A 20,870-nucleotide genomic window follows, 5' to 3' on the forward strand; every position below is an offset into this window, starting at 1 on the left:
CCACTGCACTCATGGCAACAGCTTTCTTAGAGAGGTGATTCATCACTGGGGAAGTCCAGGATGAAGTATGGACACCGCCTTCCCAAAGGGACAGCTGTTGTCTCTTACATGGACTCCTCCCCTGACTGTTGTAGCACTGAAAATGACTTTCTGCTTCTGGGAATGAGACACGTGGTGCAGATCTTGGGGATTTGTCTCCTCACTGTCAGTTCAGAATTACTAAGACCGGGCTGCCACATGTAGTGTCCCCTCAGAATGGGGTCTTTGCCAATGAGGGCTTGCAGACAGATTAACGGATCTTTCTCAGGAGCAAAAAAAGATTGCATAGGGATTTCCAGAAAGACCTAAGGCTTTTGTCTTTTTCACACTTTGCAGAAATCTGATGTGTATTTGATCTACCTAGTTCACACACTTCATGGCCTAACCTTGGTTACACAAGGTAACAGCACCAGAAGGTGGGTCAATCACTTCTCATCATCACTTCTGCTACAAATAAGGCAAAAAACTTTGACGAAATGCCAATGATCCACGGAGATTTTGGGATGAGAACAGGTAAACCTCAGGGAGAGGCACCAGCCCTGAACAGAGGACCACAAAAATACAAGGGTCAGAAAGAACTGGTGAGGGTGAGGAAACATGGGACACTATGTATCCTGGGACCAAAAGGTTTTGAGAGTTTGTAGCGTGGAAGAGTCAACTCTCAAGTGATGGGCAGTCCCAGTAGGTGACTTTGAGCTTTAGGCATCTTCTTTATCAGTTGTGGTGAAGTTTGAAGGACAGGGAAGGAAGGAGGAGCATGTAAGACTAAAGGTGGAAAATTGAGATGAATGGTATGGAGGGGCATACATCCAGCATGAAGAGGGTGAAGAGTATCTGGAAGGCAAATAAATAAGAAATCAGAAAGAATAAGTCTTGAGAGAGCACAAGGCTTAGGGGAAGCACAAGGGCTGTTGAAGGATGCAACCCAGGGCAGTTTGCAGGGCTCTAAGTGCATGAAAACATACTTGGCTCCAGAAATTTCTAATCTGGAGATGGCTGGCAGCTGGGAGAGCACTCAGGGGAAATATTGTATGTGCTTACCCTGTGCTCATACTTTTCCCCAGGCATTTTGCTTTTGCCCACTGTTGGAGACAGGCACTAGATGGACCTTTGGCCTGGCCCAGTGCGGCTTCTTTCACTCTTGTGTTGTGAAAGAGTTGGAGTCCTTGTGGTAAGTCTTGCGTTCTTTAGCACAAGCTGCAGGACAAACCGCGCGTATCATGGCGCCGCTGCTGACTCAGGCACAGACGGGATCTTGCTGACATTCCTCATTGCCTTGCGCACAACATGCTGAACATATTGTGAAGGGAAGACTCTGTGTTTCCCAAAATAAGCTGGGCTCTTCATCAAGATGACTCTGACATAGGTACAGCAAATCTCTGCTAGTGTTCCTGTCTCCTGCAGCTGGGCTGCTCCAGCTCCAGACTCTGGAAGGGCAGCAGTGGCAACTTTCTGCTAACAGCTTTTGTTGCTGCTTTTTTTGTTTTTTTGGGGGTTTTGATGGTTGTTTGTTTGTTTTTGTTTGTTTGTTTGGTTTGTTTGGCAGGCAGGCTGTTGGGTTGCATGGGCTGCCTGGGGAGCCTCTCCTGGGGCATTCCCCTTACCTCTGGCCCACTGTGGCCCAATAGCCTCCATGCTTTGGGCTGTCGCCTTCCATGTGCTTGTGAGGCTGCTTTGGTTCTCTGGGAGGATGGAAGGGTTGGTGGATCCCATTGTTCCTTTCTCTTTGCTAGCATCTCAGCAGCTGGTGACAGGAGACCTTTCTGAACCTTCTTTCTGGACCTTTTGGCTGCCCTGCTCCTCCTCCATTTCATTGGCCTGGTACTCACAACTCTCTTGAGGTTGTAATTATTCCCATGGAAAGTGCTATTCTGTTTTGTATATCAGGGCTGGCATTACCAGGAGGGGTCTCCATTTTTCCAAGAATACTATGGCATTTTTTAAAAATGAGGATCTCCCAAGGAGGTGAAGATACTGTTAGAATCTCCTGATAGCTGCACTCACCTTGTTTTTTCTTTCTGCTTTTCCTTGTTCATTCATTCCCATGGTGAAAATGACAATATTTCTCTCCATTAAAAGGTAGGAACAAGGGGAATCTGCTTCCAGAGTAAATGGGAGGACAAGAAGGGTCAGAGTAGTGTTTATACGTGTATACAGTAATTTCTCACTCAGTTTATGCACATGAATTACATATATCAACAGTATGTTTTTTCTAGGTCAATGTTTTTCTCTGCAAAGCCCAGACCCCACTTAGGGGAGAAACAAGACTTGCCAATAACTGGATTCAATTTATGAGAAACTAGGTGGAAATAATGATGAGGAAATGAGAAAAATAAGCTTTTGATGAAATAATTAATGACTAGTTGTGACACAATCTCACAGCAGCAATCCAAAGCTCAGGGAGATCAGAGGAGCCCATCCGCTGCCAGACAATGCTTACCATGCAAAGCCAAGTAGCCTCCTGTTTGCAATTTAAAATCATAACCATATACATGAACTGCAGTTGGTGTTGGTTTGTTTGTTTTCAGTTCTCTCCTAACAAAGTAACAGTACTCCCTTCGTGTCACATCTGAAGGAGGAACGGACCAGCGGGTTCCAAGCAGTTGTGTAGCGTGGAGGACAGGTCCAGCTCTAAAGCAGCAAAAGCCAGGAAATGAACATTTCAACATGTGTGAATTATTCTACTTCCACCAAACTGAACAGAGCTCGGCTGCTCACAGATCTGGTCCAAAATACTGAAACCAGTGATTCTTAGCTGGGGATGTCTCAGGCAGGGAGGGACTTCTGAAGAGTCTGCGAAAGGTGCAAAGGAAAAACAAACCTTTTGTCAGCAGGCTTGCATTTGCTGTCACCAAGTCCTCACCCCCATTGGCAGTATCTTTATGAACCCACAAGTGGATAAAACTGAAAAACACTTGGCCCAAAATATTTTTGCAGAATGCTCCGTTCTGCCCTCCAAGCAGATGTTCGCCGCAGAGTTGTGGCTGAGCCTGTGGCAGCGGGTCAGTTCAGCTCAGGAGTCACCTTTGGAGGAAATATCCCCATTGTTGCCGCTCACGCAATTCTGATTGCGCTGCAGCTTGGTCTCACCTGTGCAAACTGCATTGGTCTGTCCAAAAGCAAATGGACAGAGGCACTCCAGGAGTGCACCAAATGGGCTCCAACTGCTAGTGGGGGTGTTCAGTCCACATAGCCAGGCTACAGCTTGTCTGAAACCCCTGAAATTGCTGCCATACAGACACAAGGATGGCCACACCATGTAGTTCACAGCACAATCTGCTTCCTTGCAAGGCATTACCTGTCAGTGCCAGCAGAGCCACTGCCACCACCCTTGGCTCTGCTCCTGGGTGGAAGGCGGGGTGGCTGTGGGGCTCAGAGTCACCGTGTCCCTGCTCGGACAGGGGCTCAGCTCCTTTCCCTGGGCCACTCTGCACATCTACTGTCCCAAGCTGATCAGTGCGGGAGGGCAATGGGAGACAGTCCACTCCTAATCAATTCCAGAGGTCCTGTTTCCAGCCTGGTCAAGGCACTGCTGAGTCATTTTCATGCAGAATGAGTTATGGCTGTGTTTAAAACCTCTTGTTACACTTCAGTAATTCAGAGCTCAATCTTGTGTTTTTAATGGTGCTCTTCTAGAGGGCAGATTTATATGTAAAACACTTTACACTTTGGTTTCCTCCTAAATAATAATGAACGTTGTTCTTCTGAGTGCTTTATAACATTAGCTAACTAGTCCTGACAACAGCCTGGTTTTCCATATGCACAGCAGAAAGCCTGGATGAGCTTCTTAAGTCTGGTGTTTTCAATTCTCATGATTTTATTGTGAGTCTGGGGTGGGCTTTTTCTTCAAGTCTCAGCTCCTGGAAGCACATGATCACATGACTCTCTCACTTTTCATTTTTTTTTAAACAATAAATTTCTAATTCTTCCAGTTGCAGGGAAAAGCCTGAAAATGTGATCCAAATGCACTGCAAGGCTCGGAAACCAGATGCCAAATAACAAGAAGCCAAATAGTGTTGCCATTTTTACATCTCTGAAGTTTTAAGGCCATCTAAACATGCTCTGGGTCTTCACCCACTTTCTGAGTGTGGAGGGGCTTTGGCAGTAAATAAAGCTTCACATTACAAAGAGGAGAAATCAAATAAAGTCTTCAGGAATGCTAATATTCTCCATCTCCCCTCTCTTGCTTGCTTGTTTCTGACTCTGATGTGCTTTGCTTTCCACATTGTGAGTAGTCACGTTCCTCACAGTGGTAAAGAAAAGCACACAAATAAATCTTTGCTGGAATAGAGCAAATTTTAAATCAAATCAAAATTTTACAAACGAGTAAGATCCAGGTTTTAAACTCTTCCATCTGTTACTGTGTGCTTGTAGAGTGCAATATGCAGCAGGCCAGGGCATAGAGTTTGTGACTCTCAGTGCTACTGTAACACAACAACCATTGCTGCTGCTACTACTAATAAAACAGAATTGTTAGTTGTTAAGTAGAATTTGTAATTGTGATCATCTGCTGAGAAAGATACAAGAAAGCATGCAGTAGGCTTTTCCTGCACTGTGGCACTGCAAGCCAACCATTTCCACATTGTAAAATGGGCTGAATGAGAAAAAGTGATCAACATATTGATTTTGTGTCACAGATTTTGTTTCTTCTGCTTCCTTGTTGGGTTTATAATGACCCATTTAATTTCTCCCATTATTTCCTTCTGACATAGTTGCAGATCAGACACCATAGCTCGCTGACTATGGGACAGCAATTTAGGTTTGTCTCACTAGGCTTTTAGTCCTGTATAATACTTGATGCTCTGAAAGTGCTATTGCTATTTCATTTATACATTCTGCATGGAAATCTAACACTATTTAATTACTCTATGCATGTATTTATTCCTTAACTATTAGAAAATCTCTGTTAGACTTTGAAGTCCAGAGCTTCCCTGAAGGAAATATTTCCCAGCCTGTTAGATCTCAGTGATACAAGATCATCCTGATGTTTATTATAAAGCATAGTTTTCTTCATTTTCTCCCATGGCTTCCAGACAAATATTTCCGTGGCTCCCTGAGCAAATCCCTTGTCCCTGTGAGTTGGATAATTGCCTCCCTCTCACTTCTACTCAGCTGAACAATATCTTCTGCTTTAAGCATTTTAATCAGGCTTGCTGCTTTTTAAACCGTTCTCCCTGTTTGCTCACATGTTTACAGGCTGAGTAGGAAAAAAAAGTATCCCAGGTAGAATCAAAAGAAGCCGTGGTTTCTATCTTGTGGTGCACAGTTAATATATTACTGCACCTTCACATGTCAGACTGCCAGCAGAAGCCGCGGAGGAGCTCTCCGTGCCACATGGAGCTCTGCCATAATCACTCTGTTGTAAGAGCTGATGGGAGGGCCAATTGCTTGTTTCAAGTGTTGACCACAAACTCATTTAGACAGGTTTTGTCTAGGAATCCCTGTATTGCGATCTTCCTGGGACCAATTCTCTGCCCACTTCCCTTAGAATAAATCTGCATGAGTAAGGTTGCTTTAATTTTACAAATCTTTATTTTTGTTTCAGTTTGGAGTGTTCCAAGCCAGACAACTCTGGTTTACGTTTGCTCTTGTCAAAGGCAGCCCATGCTACAGGCAGGGCAGAGTGAGACCCACACAGAGTGCTTCTGGTACTCCCCCTCAGAAATACTGACAGAGAGCAAAAATGCACGAGAGCAACCACAGCAATCTATATGGAACTTTTCCAAACACAGGAGCAGAGGCATGCTGGAAAGAGAAGAGCCTTGATATGTGAATAAAAATTAATGTATCATTCCAAAATGGCTGTACTGAAATTTTACACAGAGAAAAGTGACCAAGACTCCACCTGATGAGTTTGTTGATATTAAACAAGTGAATTACTTTCAAGGACATGAGAAATACCAGTAGGTCCTTCCCAGCAGGGTGCTGACTCCCTGTTAGACCCTTTTCTCTCCTCTTCCAGCAGTCATATCTTCCCTTCCAAGGGGTGAGACTCGCTGTTCGGCTGAGCTGTGGCACTGGTGGCAGTGTGACAGGGTGCTGCGGCAGGGCCTTTGCACAGTCAGCCTCCAAGCAGGAAGCAGACAAACACATTTCTTGGACAATACAAGGCAAGAAGGCAGCAAATTCATATAGGGTTTGTTTAACATTAAAATGAGGTATCTAATCAGATGGGCATTTTTTTACACGCATCCTAGCATAGAAGGAAAGATGGGCTATTAAGTCAAAAGGCTGTGGTTACATCGTATGCTGATAACAAATTTATGAACTGATAGATACCTGTTGATGCGCATCAGATGAACGATTGCTCGTTTTAATATTTGTGCGTTCAGTACAGGGTACGCAGTTGAAAGAACAGGGGATGGAAAAGTTCTTCTCCAGACCCAGACGAGCACTCGGCCTTTCAAGAGGAAAATACAAAGGGAAAGGCTCAGCTGAAAACAGGGCTGGTGTTTAGCTGCCTAAATTTTGGCAGCTTCCTATCTTTAGGCCTCAGTTGCCTATAGAAAGTGGGGATAATGGCATTTCTGTACCTCACAGGCTTTCTAAAGAGAACTACATTAAGGCATATGAGATGCATGGGCAGTCTACTAAAGAGGGTGGTTTGTATATGTAGGGTAAACACCTAACTCAACAGGGTAATTATTCCAGAAAATATCTGAGGCATGGGAAAGGGACAGATACAGTACTGGTTCAACTGACTGCACCCCTCTGTGTCATTCCTTGATAGATTTACCATGCAATTTTGGTTTGTTTTTCCCGTTCCAGTCCTTCAGAGAGTGATTCCTGTTGTGATGATTTAACACACACCTTACAATATAGCAACTCGAGACAGTGAATTGAAAGATTAATGTTGCTGATTCTGCAACAAATGCGTCAAGTGCCAAATGTGCTTTTAATAACTTCCTGCTTTATGCTGAGACTTGGTCAAAGGCATCTTAGTGAAAGACAAGGACAGCTCAGAGTCATACCTGGGCATGAGTCTGAGCCACTGTGTTTCATGCACTTTTATTTACTGCAGAGGCTGTTTGTTTCACTTACAGCTTTACTCCTCCAACAACTGTTGAGGCAGTTTAAATAAGCTGCACTCTAGTATTTGGACATTGACCTGCTTTTTACTTGTTTGTTTAGTGAAACTGCCACATAAGTGACCCAGCAGAATCAGGAGTTATAAACAAACTGACTGCAGCGTGTGTTTAGTTCAGCTTTCACCTTGATGCAAAGCCTTTCTTTCTGGAGGAGCAGAGACAGTGTCCACAGCACATTGCACACCAACTCCTCTCCAGAAAAACACACTAGAGAAAGGCAGAAAAAAACCCCATGGTATGCAGTTGGTTTTTTTTTTGTTTGTTTTAAATAGAGTGTGTGATTAACTTACAATCTATTTATGTTAATTCATTTCAGTATTGGTCTTCTTAATACCTTTGTGAGATATAAAGCTGCTGTGAGCAGATTCGCCTATTATGTCACTGTAAAACCAAAGTAACTCACCTGAAAACAGCACTTACAGTAGGTCTCCATTAGCATCCCTAATAATTAATTTGTCCTGCAGCAGGTTTTTATTCTTTACACACGAAAGTGCAAGTCTTCTTGTTTGTAATGTGTCATTTTTTTTGAGGTAGAATTGTTTGCTAAGGCTGTAAATATTTAAATCCATCTAAATATTCTAGAATATAAATTCTGTTCTGTTGCATATTTTAATCTGAACAGACAGTACCTGCCTTGAATATGTAACCCAAGCTTAGAATCTCTAGTTCAAACTATTAAAAGCAGTCCAACTGAAGTGGGACAAGAAAATGGTTATGGTATCAATTTTGTGGTCTATGGCATATAAGTGGCAACTGTGCCTGACTAATATCAATACCAGAAATGACCACCACCAACTGTACAAAGTTAGCAATGCCTTTCAGAAATAAGTCTTTCAGTAGCTTGTGGAGGCTTCTTGTATAGTGACTTGAAGGAGATTTCAGTGGTGCAGATGTCTGCTTGGACAAATAGACAAATCTTTAAAACTATATATTTCCACCAGTAAATTCATTCAGAGCCTTTTTTCCTAAAGGGATTCCCTGCAGGGGAGCTATTATACATGTTCTAGCCTGAAACTTGAGCTGGCAAGAGAATGGAAATTGTGTTTCACAGACGATTTTGAGATTTTGAAATTTGTTTTCATTCCAATTCAGAACAAAACCTCAAAATGTTGAAATTCTCCACAAAGGAAAATTCCACAAAAATAAATAGTTTTGGCTTATTTAGATTGTTATAACTTTAAAAATGTGTATATTATATAAAATCAAAAATCTAAATGTTTTATTCTAGAAATTGTTCGCATTTTTTTCCTCAAAAAATAAGAAGTTGGTTAAAAATAATAGCTTCACAAAGCATTTTGATTGTGACAGAATGACATTTTTGAAGGAAAGCTACTCCATTAAATAATTTTCCATTTGAAGTTCATTAGAGTTCCTATTGCCACGTTGTCCGAACCTTTTGCTGTAACGCGAAAAGTCTACAGATATTCTAGTGGCAGAACCATGGTCTATAATGCTGCTGCTTGTGGGCTTCTTATTGCATGTTTGTGCTACAGCAAGACATAGGAGGTCTGCGCAGGTGTCTCTGTCTCCTCGACAAGGTGTGAGCAGGGAGAGAAGATCACTCTTTCCGAAGAGGGTTCTCAAGGTGTGGGAGAATTGGCTTGAAGTTGCTCTTGCTGCCATCAAGCCTCCTGACACGAGGAATGCTCTCGCTGGCAGGGGAGCAAGCAAACAAACCAGCAATCTGCATCAGCGCTGGCTCCTTCCATCAAAAGGAAATGACCCACACGAGGAAATGTGCTCCTTCTCTGTCACTAACAGGGCGAAGTCCATGGTGAATGGGCTCAAGGACATTTTAACAAATAGCGGTGTCAAATGTTTCTTTTGAGCCTGCGTCCCACAGCTCAAAAGAAACAGTGGAGGTGTGCTTTCAATGCCTCTGCTGAATTTTGAAAGACTTGTGCTGTTCGAGTGTTATCTGAAGAGAAGGGAGTTTCATTTTTCATCCATGTCCAAGTATGAACTATTTGACACCATAAACAAATGGAGGATGTATCTCTACGTGAAGACTGCCCAAAGAGGAGCTTCAGATAATACAATAAACGTTGGCTGTACTGCATTGCATCAGTATAGCAGCAAGGGAGAGAGCAGCAGTAAGGATTGCAGTGCGTTCAGTGCAAAGGCAGTGAAGGCAAATATCCACCTGCATTGGCTGCCCTCCCACCCCTCCTTAGGGGTGTGGACAAAATGAATGGATCTAGAAGACTTTATGGGTGCTGCTGCCTCTTTGCTTCTGATAAGCAAAACATATTTGGTGTGTGTCATGGGCAATGACAGTGGCAGGTGATGAGGTTATTGGATGACAAACCTTGTCACACAGGTCTAGTGAGATTCTTGCCCTTTCTTGCTGTGCCCAACAAGGAGGAGCAGAATTTGGGTCCCTATTGTATGTACACAAAGCCAGCATGTTGTCTGCAAGTGGGATGTTTGGGCTTGGAGTGTAATTCTGGAATATGTTTTTCTCCTTGGGATATTTCTGAACTGCAGTCAGCATGCTCCCCACTAGAAAGTGACATGTAGGAGCCACCCTCTCTTGTTGAAAACTTGGTAGAATGTCTGTACAATATTATGGTCACCAAACTATGTCTAAACGTAATTGGTTGCATGTGGAATTGATTGCTTTAATATAAAGAACTGAATGCACTGAAGACCTGCCAGAGGTTGTGGAACAGACGGAACAAGGTCAGATAAAAGGCCAAATGTAGCTTTAGTGAGAGCAGTTGTAAGTGCAGCACTTCAGTGGAAGGGCTTTTGCCAGCTTGGAGCTGGGGCAGTGATCTTTCAGCGGGTGTGTGGAGATAGGCTTTGACAGGGGGCGCACTTGACAACCATGTCCGTCCTCTCATGGAAACACCATGGTCCAGGCAGCTGCACGGTTTCATCTTCAGCTGGAGCCAATAATTCAGTGTAAAGAGCTCAAAATGCTTCAGTCCTCTGGGAAGTAAAAAATCTCTCTTGAGAAATTTATAAATTAAATGTCTTAAACAATTGTCAGAAACTCCATAAAAGTGTCAGGAAAGAGGCACCAACCTTCCTGGTAACACTGCCACCCTCCCATTTCCCCCAAGACTATAACCACTGCAGAGCTGTTACCGTCACGTTGTGCCCCCACACAACAGCCCCACTTGAAGGCCCGGAATTCACTGTATTGCAAACAGAAACCATTACAGTTCAGAAACAAGCCCCAGGGTGCAGAACCCTCGGGGCCTTGCACAGCACCTCACTTACCTTTGGAGCCTGCTAGCATGTAACTGCATGGCACAGCTCCATAGCACTGCTCCGTCAGGTGTAGGCCTATTTGGGGGAGAGACTCAGTGGATTTCTGATAGAATATTTGCATTAATGTGAGATAGGTTTCTAGGCCAAAAAAATGCCATGAACTTATTTGTATCAGCTGTTCTTTGTTGGTTTGCTGCCATCTCAAAGCATGTAAAACGTCTCTGCTCAGTGTTCAGAAGCAGCGAGTGTCACTGAATCTGGAGCAAGAATGGTTTCCATGCAAACGTGAAGGAAGAGCACAACCATGGCCCATGCCGGGGGCACAGCCGGGAGAAGCTGCCCTCTCTGCAGGGCTGCACATTACCTGGCTGAGGGCTTATACAAGATCCAATAAGCTTTTACAAGACTCAATCTGTGCAATGAGAGATGCGAGATAGATCTTATTAGACAACACAAGATGTTGCCGTTAGGCACACACAAGGCAAAGAATCAACTCCCACGTTTGGGTTTGGTCTCCATGTAAATTTTGTGGCCATAGCTACAATGGTCAAGTAAGAGGAAGGTAACACACCTCTAAGCAATGTAGCTATGCTGGCAAGAAGCCTCGTGTAAACATCTGAGTCTCCTTCCGTGAGTCGTGCACCCCACTGGCAGGCGGGGATGGTGGCACAGGAGCCCTCTCCAGCTTGGCCGGCTGAGCGCTTTCCAGGTTGGCACCTTCAATCTTGCTGTTGTGTCCATAGCCGGGGCAAGGCAAGGAAGAGACACCACACTGAAAACTGTAGAGTCACTGGGCACCCTTGTGAGCGAGTGTGCCTGCATGTCTACTCCTGCCTCTCCAGCAGTCTCCAAGGGCACGGTGCAAAAGCAGAATTTTGCCAGATGTCAGGTTTATCTGCACCAAATTCCCAAAGGTTTTTGGGGTCTTTCAACCTGTGCAAAGGGCTCTGTGACTGGCCCTGGACAGTTTAGGGCGGGTCTTTCCTAATGATCTCTGTATGCTTCCCTCCTATTATATGTACAAGGAACACTTGAGATATTCCTAAATGCAAGCCCTGTTAATTATGGTGCGTGTGTTAGCAAATTAGACCGAACTGAGCCAAAGGGCCTTACCGAGGTATTAGATGACGCTCTGTTGCATGCTTGCTTTATGCAGCTGCTTGGTTGGAGAGGACACTGCCACGAAGCCAAAAGTTTGGCAACGTGCAGGGAGGGCAGCTGGCTGGTTGCAGTGTCTACATCCCTGCCCAAAGCCCTTCAAGGTCCAGGAAAATCAAGGTTAGATAGACTATGGGCATTTCAACATGAGCACCCCTGTCTGAATTCATGAGCACATTTTAAAGCCTTTTATTTCCTCAAATAACAGTGTGTATTTAGACACCTGTAAAAGGGCTATACCCACTTGGCACTCACCAGCCTGCAGCGGCTCATTAAGGGCTTGCCTGGACTCCCGGCAGAGGCCAGGGCTGGTCCCGAGTACTCCAGAAATTCCTCTCTAGCTCCAATTCTGTTTGTTTTATCGTCTTTGCAGAGCAAGCCATCTAAAAGCCGCCTTCTGAAGGGCCCCATATTAAAAAACACCAAACACTCCATGGCACTAAGTGGTGACTCAAACCGGTGTTATTTTTCCCCCGTGAGACACTTGGGGAAGCCAAGGCGGTGTGGCTGGAGTGTCCCTGTGACCTGTGCTGGTGACTTTGAATGGCTTTGACCTCCTCAGCACACAGCAGAGATGCCAATGTCTCCAAAGGGCTGAGATAGAAGTCCATTATGAATAGAAGCTGTGAATTTGTGAGCCTTTTTTGTATGTAAAGTTTCATTAATTAGTACTAATTTAGGAAATGAGTGCCATGATTAGCTTGATTGGGACTAGAATGGAGGGGAAGGTGTGGGATATTGGGGGCTCTACTCTGGTTTAAGTGAGGCTGGGGAGCTGCTGTCCTGCAGGGAAGGACCTGCAGGTCCATGGCTCCCTGGGACTGGCTGGAATATGTGGGCAGGCTGCTGCTGTTCATGCAGAAACTAAGCACTCATCAGGTCCCCAAAGACGGTGTATTTCAGGCTGTCAGCCCTTTGCTGTGAGCAGGGAGGTTCTGATGGATTTGTGTTGGTGTAGCGCATATTGAAGAGGCTGGCAGAAACCTGCTGGAGAGGAGGAGGCTCTTCTTATGGTGGGGCTAAGGGAGCCTGAGCCACTGTCATAGACCTTTTGACTGTGGTGTCCCCTTGCAAATGAACAATGTGTAAGATAGACATCTTCAGAGACTGTCATGGCAGCTGCAGGGTGTCCCAGTGACATTCTTCATCCCCAGCTTCTACCTGCTGCCATCAAATCCCTGCACCCAGCCTGTCTGTCCCTTGCTCCAAACAATAGGATTCCCCGTAATGCCCAGGGTAGAAATTCAAGTACAACAAGCAATTTCGCAATGGCCTTTTCCCACTGTGGTGCTGCCTGATCAGAAAAGAAGATGAAATCTCTGCACGTGACCTTGGACATGTCCCCTCCAAAATTTAACTGTGGAAACCCGCCCCTGCAGCTGGGGTGCTCTGGGCACCAAGTAAGGGAGCCGAGCACTGAGCTGGCACCCTGGTACTGCTGCCCATAGGGTGGCCCAGGCCCTTCCTCCAGTGCCGCTGAACCAAGTGAACTCCCCTTGAGCAGTTTTTTCTGTTTTCATCACAAAATATTGCAACTAAGAGCTGTGCAGTTGATGCTGCATGTATCTCATGGACTGCTGCAAAGTCCAGTTAAACTAAGAAATTGCTAGCTGAAGTAGTGGTCCAGAGGAAGCAGTGATTATGTATCTATTGTCTGATTGCTGCCTTTTTTCAGCAGGGATGACTCCTTGACATTAGCCCTATGGAGTCTGCCCGTTAATAGTAGTTTTAAATGGTCAAGAGGTTACAGCAGTAAGGAATGTTAGTAAAAAATGTCTCTGTGGAGTTTAAACAACCAGTATTTTAGGCAGGGCTTGGTGGGTTACTGTCCCTGCACAAACAACTAGAATGTGAGAGTCTGGGCTGGGAAATACTTAAACTGTTTGGAAAAACTTGTTTTGTGCAGCTTGAGAGTGTCCCTGGAGGCTGTGGCCCAATGCCATGACTCCTGGTAAAGGCTGGGCTGCAGTAACAATGAAGCTTTTATGGGGAAGCTGGAGTACAATCAGAAACTTTTTGGTCCCGAGGGATTATGGGGAGGGGAGTTCCTGGGTTCAAGATGTCTGGCACATTATGCACATTTCCACCAGGATTTGGGGGTGTTCTATGGCACGCAAGGTATGCAAATTGTTAAATGTGTTTTCAATTTTGCTGTGTTGTGCTGTCTTTGTTGGGTGATCATTTTCTCTTCAGTGCAACCAGAAGACAAGATGGGCTTATAGAGAAGTGTAGTTGTCTCACAAGCAGTATTGACCTACAAAGAGCTTATATTTTTGATTGCTTCTAACTGGGTGGCTGCAGATTATTCACGGATTAAACTTCCTCTAGTAAGAAGTGTCCTGATCTGTAAGGTGTCTTTGAAGGACCACTCAGAAGTGTGCGCGTAGAAACTACCTTGTCTCTTGTTGCTATTACTTAACCTTCATCATTTGTATGTCCTATATAACATATGTGAGCAAGAGGTCTAGCAAGTTACCGAAGTATCTGTTTAGTCAGTCTTATAGCACCAATTCAGATTTTCTTCAAAGGCATCACACTGCTTCCAAGTAATGAGGGCTTTATGACAGATATTAGACATAGATTTTTCAATACTAATGGTGTTAACTGCTAGAAAAAACAGGTCAGGATGGGCCCTACGAACCAAAGAAGCAGCCAAGGGGCCATTCCTGAGAGCTGAACTAGCACTGCCACCATGCATCTGTTCTGGCATATGGTTTGCAAACATTAAATCTGATCCAATGCCCATTGAAATCAATGAAAAGCTTCCTGCAGGTTTTGGTAGACCATGGAAGAGACCATCCAGAGGCTGGGGAGCAGCTAACCCAGCATCGCACAAATGATTAGCTCCTTGTCAGGCCGCAGTGCGGGATGGCGGCCATACCCTGCGCCCCACGCACTCCCCACAGGAGCTGGGGCAGCACAGGGTGGGCCAAACCCCTCTTCTCCTGGCCAAGAAGTGGGCCTCACATGAAGGGAGCCCAGGAGTCGAGAGGTTGAAAGTAAATATTTTTGGAGTTTTTTAAAATTCTTTTAGATTACAGAAATGTCGTTACCAACCTGAGACTGCCCAACGATTGCAGGATTTGATGTGGTTTATTGCTGCTGTCTTTCTCCGGACTCTCAGGGAAGCAAACCAGTGACAAACAGGCGGGCTTGCTGGTTGTCCCCTTGTCCCCCATTTTGTATGTCTTCTCCCTTCATTTGCAGAGGTTTAACCTCAGGCTTGCCTCCAGTTTGGAGACACCGAATGGTCCTTAATGACAACAGCACAAACAAAACCCTATAAAGGCAAGATTCGTGATTTACATGGGGTTAATTACTACAACAAGCATGTTTATTCACTTCTCTAATAAATTCTTAAGACAGGAACAAGTACTAGCTTGACCAGATTCATCCTGTACATATATTTCTTTTGTAGGCATTTTTGCAAAGCTGTATATGCAGGATAGAAAGAGACAAAATATCTCCAATCAGTTAGGCAATAACTCATAGCTCATGAGCTGTGTGCTTTTCCACCTGTAATGGCATAAGCATTTACTTCAGATCTGGTACAAAATAGACTTTATCATGACTTTGCTTTTTTTTTTTGGTTTTGTTTAAAGGAAATGAGTAGGTCATAAATGCATATTAACTACAGCTGTGTGATCTATTGCTCTGACACCTACTTGCCACAGGAGGAACATGAGGTCTATGTTTGTCTCTGCTAAACTAATAAGACCTAATCATTATATTCATGAGGTTAAGAACCTGCAGCAACAGGTGCTGGTGGGTGCCCAGGCCCTGCAGTGTGAAGCTGTGCTTCCACCAGGGTCCTGCCGACTCCATCACTTGCTCAAATATTACTGATGACAGCAAGCTAAAGATTCACACCACTGAATGGAATGAACAGCTTAATTTCATCAATCTGATTTACAGAAGAGGTAACTGATGTAGAGAAGTGACCAGTGGCTTTGGGAACCTCTGCTTTTAGGTGATGTATCGCTTGAATTATCTTGTGGAGACCGATATTATTAAGCACCACCCCCAATTCAATTCCATTCTGACATACACAAGTTGCAGAAAAGGTTTTTTTGAGCTGATGATTCAGCTTGGCTTTAGCCATCTTCTACGTTTTCAGTAGCCATGTGGGTAGGGTTGACTGCAATGTCCTTGGTTTGCTAGAAAAGTATTTGCAATGGCTCAGCGCTTCACTGGATGCCCCCTTCCCCCACCATTCCATAGGAATTTGTGTCAGACAGAACATTTTGTACAACACAGAAGATTTTGTCACCCCGATTTGAAGGAAGTTGTTTGTGTTAATGCTTAAAGGTAACGTGAGACAAGGCAAGCTCTTTACTTTAGAACATGCGTCGTGCCATTGATGTACACGGTACAGTAAATATAACAAAGAGTCCACTGTGGTATTTACCCTCACCACAAATGCATTTGCAAAATAGGATTATTTGCAATCCAATAAAATAGTATTGCTTTTAGGCAGAAACCCTGTGTGTTCAGTGAAGTGTGCTCCTCAACTTTTCTTACCATTTATCAATCCAATACGTTCCTCTCCATGTTTTAATGCCTTCCATTAATAGTTAAGAAAAACCTAGGGAAAACAAACACTCTATTCCTGATTGTTTATTCACCAGTCTCTTAGGAACCGTAATTATGTCTCCCAGGAATTGTGTGTTTTATCATACTGTATATCTTAAAGAGCCACTTTAGGTAAAATAACAAGGAGTGCCTTATGAAGGAAAATTGGATTCATTTTAAGACTTTTTTAACCCTCCAAAGAATGGCTCTTTGTTTACTTCTTTAGTGCATGTGGCAACTTGCCCAAGTAAATACTATGCTGTATAAATACCAGAGATTGGTATTTATGATATTACATAAACATACTCTGAATAATGACTCATTGTTGCAGTGAAGAACACAAGCGATATACATTGCAGTCAATGCATTATTTCTCGTCACAGTATTAAGTGGCACTGAAGTGCTGTAGTATGAAATGATACTGAGATTGGAGAGAAGTCCTATAACGTTGTTTAGCATATCTGAGTTTACTCAACAAAACAGAAAACAGCCAAAACAGGAATGTGATGAGGATAAGAAACACAGCAGGTTAGTCATCAATATGCAAGGGTGAAGAATCAGTGGTTAGGTATGTTTTGGGTTTATTGCACTTTAAACTAAAAACTCAGCCAGCACGTTCATACTGCTGTTACAACAGGGAGTGGAGCCCTCAGGGTTCCTACTGCCCGCAGTGGTACTCGGGCCCACTTATGGCAATAGGAAGTTGATACCGCACTTCCAAGTGACTTTATTTCTCACAGTTTTGATTTATCCAGCTACGATTTCATTAAACATTTACCTGCATTTCAGCAAAATTCGGTGTGTGCAAAGATTTGTGTGAACAAAAGAATGTCAGCATGCCACTCTTTGCCTTACTGACAAATGTTGGCTCCCCTGCTGCATGGGGTTCACACCCGAGAAATCAAAATCCGAAAGGGAAGATGCATGTGCCAAACCTTTTCTTTTAAAGCCAGTGGGATATTAACAAACTTTATTTTTCAAATGGTTGTAGCCTGCCTCATCCAAACAGCAAAAATACAATACACTAAAATCCTCAAACAGCCACTGAACCACCCCTTTAAAAGGGCTGATGAAAATTGTCCACCCATAATAATGCACTAGCCTAGACGTGTGACTTTTTGAAATTGTCCTCTTTCCCTGAAGCAGCCACAGCCCTTCAGGAAGAGCAGATAAATCCCAAAGGCAGAGCATGTCCACAAAGCGGGTAGTTAATCCTCCTAAAATGCAGAAGTTTGGGGGTGTCCTATGCTGGGTGCACCCTACTTCACAACTGTAGGCTTGCATGTTCGTGTCAGAGGGGTGGCTCGTGTTTGCTGTGGTTTATTGTCAGAAGAAGACGTTTCCTTCCTATATGTGAATAAAGGGGTGAATTGAGGAGTATCTCTTGTTTCCTCTGGCTCTCTCACCTGAGAAGGTAGCACTGGATGTTCCCAGCAGCCTTGCAAAGTTCATAGGTTTATGGAAACCTCTGCAGCACCGCATGGTTAGTAGCTGTTTATTGTGGTTGTTAAAATGTACCTTATTCCTCTAATTTTTACTAGTTCCTGGTTTTACTTCTTTACTCAAAACCCACCATGTTTAAGCAGAGCTGTGTTTTGATGTTGTCCTGGGTGCCATGAGCATCTTGTATGCAAGGTCTTACTGGGTGAATGGAGCACTCCTTGACTTTTCTTTGCTTGCACTTCACATTTTGTGCAGAATAGAAGGGAACACAGGGGATGAGAGAATAGAAGGCTTCTGTTTGCAATTGACAGTGTTCAGAGGATGTGTCCAAGGCCAGGACCTAAATGCATGGCAAGAGTTTGCTGAGGCTCTGCTAGCAAGCCTGGGAATGACTGATGCCCTCTGTGCCATTCTGGATGACAGAAGATTTGTGCCTGGGCTACTTGCAGACAGGTGCCTAAAGTGCTACAGGTCCAGGCAGAAAGATACACCTTCAAGGTTTGTCCCTATTTTCTATTTTCTCAGGAAAAACAAAAACAAACAAACAAAAAAGGAGGAGTAATGTATATCAGCAAAGTTGAGAGAACAAGAAATACGGTCAAATTTCAAATCACAGTTCTGTTTTTTACTTTTTTAGTATTAAATTAGTGACACTGCTCAAAGTCTCTGGCTTTATGGTGTTTGGTGCTCTTCAAACACATGCTGGGATATCATGCCGAGACATCACTCCCTTGTTTGGATTTTGAAGCCATGCCTCACTACCAGGTATCTCAAAACACATATTGAAACCTGTCCCAGGCAGCGTTAACCTGAATTCTTTCCTCACGTTGTTTGAGGTCTGCTGTTCTCTCTTGCTGGGAGCCTGGGAGATGGCAGACTAAGGTCAGCACCAAAGCCCAATAACAAGCAAGTCCCATCCAGGCCCCACAGAAGTCAGTGGGAAGGCTTGGGTGGACAGCTGTGGTTTTGACTCAGGCCCAGAGATACTAGAAAATAACAAAGAAGACAGAAGGAAATAGCTTGGTCAGCTTTGGGGGTTATTCCTCCTGTCTTTTAAAAGGAATAAATATATGTTTTTTGTTATGAATTTCTATGAGAAGCTGTTTGTGCTCCTGGTCAGCCATGTCATAGGGACGTGTCTGTGTGATGAAGCAGAGCAATTCTGAGCTTACAGGTTTAAACATCCTTTTTCAGTATAGTTCACTGCAAGGCACTGTGAGTCACCAGTCTTCTCTCTAACATAGTGGTCTGCTCTGCACAGAAGCGTTCGTACATAAGCCCAAGGATCACACTGACAAAGAATGATAGCACCTCTTAGGTAGTTAAATTGGTTATTTATTCATTTAAATGTATGTAAATCGAGACATTTTTCAGTGGTCTAAAGCAGCTGCCAAACCTCTGCTTAGTTTGTACCTCTTATTATGCCCAGTCTCGTTCTTTTGTTTCATACAAAAGGATGCAGACACAATTTCACTGACAATTGCTTTGAAAACAGCAGCCCTCTGTAGCACCCCCAAAAGAAGAAAATGGGCAAGAGACTGCATTTCATTACTTTATTTCTGCATGAATAAACTGCATGCCCATGATCTCAGCACTCACTGTGCCTGTAGAAATGCACAAGAAAAATACTGTTCTAGGCAAAATGTACATGTGTGACCCTCGTCCACAGGCAGCACTTACAAATCAGGTTAGGTTTTATGCTTTTCAGAAGTTCAGCTATCTAAACCAGGCAACTGGATTTTGGCTCCTTCCCATAGCTATTGCTGAACAAGAGAGTACCCACACGGCTGCTGAAGGTAGAGAAGGATGGGTAAACTCAGCAGCCTACAGTTGTTGAAATGGCTTAGAAAAGGTTCTTATAACTTGAAGATATCACAGCCATTCAGTGGTGCTGCTTCCTTCTGCCACTCCCCACATATGCAAACAAAGCAAATTCTGTCTCCCAATTTCACCCATTGTTGTTTGTACAATGATTGGCATTTTTCAGATATCTTTTCTATTATTTTTCAAAGACATTTTCTATTATTTTTGTTGATCAGAAAGCAAAGAGAGAAATATATCTGCAAACCAGACAAGGTCAAGTGTTAATTAAACTTGGCTGTCATGCAGGAAGTTGACATCCAGTTACCAAATCAAGAGACTTGTCTCTTTTCTTGGTCAATTCAGTGTTGCTTTCTTTGGGGTCCTGCAAAATATAACTACTGTGCAGAAGAAGAAATGTCTCCTCTGGATCTCAGCTAACCTGAGGGGTAAGATTGGTTCACAGTAAGGATTCTCTACTCCACAGATAATGTTTGTTTGTAAAATGTTGTAAGATTCTCAAATCAAAGGGATGGATGGACCATATCCAGAACTATATTACATTAAAGCAAGACATGTAGTTATTAATGTATGTAGACAGGAAAAAAATGCAAAGTTATTTCACTGAACTTTGTGCAGTTCTGCACAGTGCTAAACCTCGTTAAAATTAAAAATTGTGTTCTAATTCTACGGTTCAGTAAATCACCAGCAAGGCACCCTTTGCCAGCACTGTAGTGTTACCAGAGGAGCTGAGAATCATCCCAGACAGAAAGTGGTGGTTGCAAAGGAAGTGCTGGTAAGTCAGATGGCAATGAGACAGGAAAGTGCACACATTTGTGAAAATGTGTCCAAACAAGATCCTTACCCAAACACATGGGACCTACATCCGTTTTGCCTCTTGCCTCAAAAGTCAGAGGGCAGGAGTGTCACCATTCCTGCCACCCACTGCCTGAGAGGAAGGAGATGCAGGGACAACACCGGTCAACATTCAGGTTTTGTAGTGGCATCACCCAGATGCCACCTGCCCCATTCCAGCTGGGACAGGAGCCACTGAACCACAAGCACGTTCATGCTCAGCTCCCCCATGTTCTAACTGGTCCCCTCCATCCGGCAGTCCAGGTGCCTCATCCACCTCATCCCCCGCAGCTCACTGAGAAAACTTGGCCTCGGCTTCACGTCTCTGTGGTCTCTTGGCTCCTTTTCCTTCAGCCAGGTGTCTGCTTGGATGTAGGGATCAAAGTGTCTGAGACTGACTGTAGGTAAAAGAAAAATGCACAAGAGAAACTCCCCGAGAAAAGGCAGACTGATGACTATGTTGTGTGTTGTATGTGTATGTATATATACATACGTGTATATCTTTTCCTGGTATTCCTTCTAACTGCTGGATTGTGGTAGGATTGTGCTCGTCAATTTCTAAATAGAAATACGCTGAAAAAATTGCTTTTTGTCCCAGTGCTGTGCAGCCTGTCCTTTCTGATGCATATGTCTGTGAAGTGACTAATGTACCTTTTAGCATAAGACCAGATAAAGCTATATGATTGTATACTTTCA

The 20,870-nt window shown here is 43.8% G+C and overlaps 1 long non-coding RNA gene across 4 annotated transcripts in view; it reads left to right on the forward strand.

Moving 5' to 3' along the window:
• The window catches only part of LOC135575311 (uncharacterized), a 79,655-nt gene that overhangs the window by 44,783 nt on the left and 14,002 nt on the right, over positions 1-20,870 (forward strand). The window contains exon 1 of one of the 4 annotated variants that reach the window (XR_010465818.1): positions 323-1,405. The exons of 2 other annotated variants lie outside the window; for them this stretch is intronic. This is a non-coding gene — a long non-coding RNA (uncharacterized LOC135575311). Of the gene's footprint in view, positions 1-322; positions 1,406-20,870 lie in introns of those variants that run through there. One more of the 4 variants, XR_010465819.1, reaches the window with a different exon arrangement.

The sequence above is a fragment of the Columba livia genome, chromosome 13 (assembly GCF_036013475.1).
Source record: "Columba livia isolate bColLiv1 breed racing homer chromosome 13, bColLiv1.pat.W.v2, whole genome shotgun sequence".
Classification (NCBI taxonomy): domain Eukaryota; kingdom Metazoa; phylum Chordata; class Aves; order Columbiformes; family Columbidae; genus Columba; species Columba livia.